We start from the raw sequence: 3,603 nt of genomic DNA on the forward strand, positions 1-3,603 counted from the left end.
GTGCAGCCCATGCCCTACAAGGGTTTTAGAGTGCTGTCAGATGGACTGGGACAGGCAGCAATAAGATTTCAAACCAAAAGAGGGCTAATAAAGGTTTTAATTTCACAAAAAAAAAAAAAAAAAAAAAAAAAAAAAAAAAAAAATCTATCTACACATTGTTTAAAAGGCAGGGGGAGGGAAACATGAGCAAAATCTGTAAAGAATAAGAGAGGAACAGGTCTGCTAAAACACAGAGAAAAGCTGCTCCACATCAACAGTGTAAAGAACCAGAAGTCAGGCTGCAAGCAGGCAGATACCAACCCTGGGATGGGGTGGCTCTGCAGCAGGTCGTCAGCTGCACATCCCTCAGCACCCCAGCAGCACTGGGGTCCCACACTCCTTTATCTCTCTTTGGCAGGCTGTTACAGGGATACTTAGCTCCATGAAAAGAAAACAGAACAGTTGAGTTCTTCCCAGTCTCCTCAACTCCTCCATCACTGCAGCACACAGTCCCCACATGCCTGGTGTCAGGGTGAAGTGCAGCAATGCTGACTGCTGTGGGCAGTGTGCTGGACATGCACCCCAGTTACTGTGCTGCACAGGATGGGAGGGAAGGTGAGCAGGCATTTATCATCAGTGCTGAGTAGAAATGGAAGGTGATGGCACAGTCACAAGCTTCAGAGCCCTGCTCCTCATGAAGCTGCTCCAGTCAGTCCTTGCGCTGCACAGGCTCCGGTCCACCGACACGAGCGTTCTCACATCTATCAGAGGAGCAAACGTGGATCATCGCAGTCATACAATGCAGGGAGGGAGGAAAAGCAAGATGGCAGTTCCTTGGGTTTGCGTGCTGAATCACATTTTGACTACCCTAAGCTGATTCAGGAGCAGGTCAATGTTTAACCACAATTCTGCAGAGCTGAGGAAAAGCCAAAGAAGGGTTTGTAACATGTCAGACCTGTCACTGCTGCGCATAGTCAGTCCTGATCCATCCCCCCTCAGCACCAAAGAGCCCTGTGCCCTGGCAGCAAAGTGCCTGCACAAACAGCTGCTATTGTGCTAAGGGCTGGGAGCATTTGCAGGGCTCTAAAGTCATTTCCTCTCTGGAGCAGCCCACGCCAGAAGCCTGCACACATTAGGGGACTGCCACTGAGACTCTCTACCCACTTACAAGCCAGGACAGGGAGAAGCTGAGTGTTCTGCTGTGCCAGTAAGGTCTGAGCACAGAGGGCTGCTCACCCCCCATCCCCCACCGCTCAGCAGCAGCAAGCAAGAGGCTCTGCAGCCCCTGCTGCCAGGGTGACATGCCACCAAGCCGCCATGTGCCAAAAAAAGCTTGAAGTAATTCACAGATGTTTGCAAATTCCTTCTGGCTACAATAATAAACAAGGACTTTGTTTTCATGGAACATGGACTGCTGGATTCAAGCATCAGCCTTCTCACCTCATTCCAAGCAAAAAACGGTTTTAAACAAAAGTTAGCGCATTGGGAATTTGGGCAATGTTTGCTTTTATTATAAATTAAACGGAGCACAGTGCCTTCAGAACCGTCCTGAGAAAGGAGAGCTGACTGCTGATCCTGCAGGAACACCATTAGTTATGTACAGCACTAGCATAGGAAATTGGGGAAAACATCTGCCTCCTGGATGGAGCAATTCATCACTTGTCCAGGGGCCGGAGCGATGGGTTCAAAGGATACCTCGTGCCTCACCTCATCTTCCCATCACCCAGAATCCTACCAAAATCAGGACTAACAATAGAAAAGTATAATGCTTTGTAATAAATTAACACATACGCTGCTTCGGCTGCATCTCACAAGCTTGTGGTTACAACCAAACATTCACTCCTCCCTTTGAAACCACAAAGATTTCACCCTGGCCGTGCCCACCTAATGCAGGGACCAGGAGGTCACTGGGGCTTTTCACTCCCTAAAGGGCTGTCACTGCTGCCCCTCACTGCTGCACACGGAGGGGAGGAGAGGTCACTGAAGCAGCACCCCATAACAGCCCATTGGGACGATCCCTGGTACGGAAGTGCCCACGAGAAGAGGTGCCTGCTGTCAGTTATGCACAGATGGTTCTGCCTGCTTTGCTTCAGCTGATTTATTCCTGAGAAACTCCTAACAATAGTTTAAAAAACCCAGAAACTATCTTGACAGCAAAAAAAAAAAAAAAGTGTATTTTCTGTGTGTTTTTTTTTTTTTTTTTTAAAAGAAGTCTTTCACCTCTAAAACTCAAGCTGCAAAAAACAGAGCTAGAGGCCAAAACAAGATCAACTACTCTGCTTAATAGCAACAGTTTCTCTGAAGTAAGTAGATGCCAGCAAAAGGAAACATCTGCCCCTGCTAAATAAGTGCCAAGGTGCTAAAAAAAAAAAAAAAAAAATTAAGTCAATAGGCATTTTTTTCTCCCTGCTGAAACAAGCTCTAAAATGAGTATCTTGGAGCTAGCCTCATTAAACATGTTCCCAAACTGTTCTGTTAGCACTGAACACAAGCTTCCTGAAAGCTTTCCACCTGCTTTAGTCACACAGCTGGAGCACTCTGCACTCCTCAGTAAGAACAGCCACAGAGCTGCAGTGAAATCCCTTTTTCTGCACCTGGGATGAGGGAAGACCAAAGAAAGACCACGGCTCAAGCAAAGAGCGGCAAGCAAGGCGCTGCAGGCCCTGCCTTCTTCCCATCGTTTCCATTTCACAATGATTCTCGGCTGCACAGAATGAGGCAAGATGAAAAAGCAGCTGTGGTTCAGCTCCTGTCCTCCACCTGCTCCAGGTGTCACCCAGCAGCTTGGGTCAGTTACATCAAAGCAAGCCCTAAGCAACGTAACTTCAGCGAGGAACACTGCACACCTCTCTTCTCCAAACTTACACAACAATGTAGCAAAGAGAACACAATCAAATAATAATGCTTGTAAAATAAATCACATGTATAATCTCACCACTAAAAGAGGATGACAGTGAATGGCATCAAAGAGACAGAGCTGCCACCAGGTACGCAATACATTCCACAGCACCAAGAGTTTGTTTCCTGGAACTGCACGTCACCAGCAGAGAGCTTACAAACCCACCAATGTCAAAACACATCAGCTCAGCGACTGCACAGTGAGATGACTGCTGAGAGCTTACCCTGGGAGCTGGGCTGCCAGTGAAAATCACCAACACAACACACACCAGCTAACAGAATCTATTGCTTAAACAGGTTTTGGAGAAGGAAAAAAAAAAAAAACAACCCAACAAAAAAGAGCCAAGTGATATGTAAATCTTCCCCACTCACATCTGGCCGGTGAATGGGCTTTTGAAGATGAGTATCTTTTTGCACATTTTTCCTTTTAAATCAGTCTGTGAGCAGCTGTAGTCTCGTGGCTTGATGCAACTCTTTAAGGCTCCATGCTGACAAAATCATTTGAGGAACAATAAAAACTTCACCACAGGAGCATCGCTCCGGGATGTCAAGGTTGACGACTGTGGTTCGGGCCGAAGACTTGCACAGATGGTTGTGCAAAATGTGAGCATCCGTATTTCTACCATGTGTCTGTTGTTTTGGCCCTGAGCTGTTTGTTACTCCTGCACGTCTGGCACAAGTTCAGGATTTTCTGTGCTCCTCAAGAGGTACGAGGTGTTGGACTCC

The sequence above is a fragment of the Tetrao urogallus genome (genome assembly GCF_951394365.1).
Source record: "Tetrao urogallus genome assembly, chromosome: 8".
Taxonomy (NCBI): Eukaryota; Metazoa; Chordata; class Aves; order Galliformes; family Phasianidae; genus Tetrao; species Tetrao urogallus.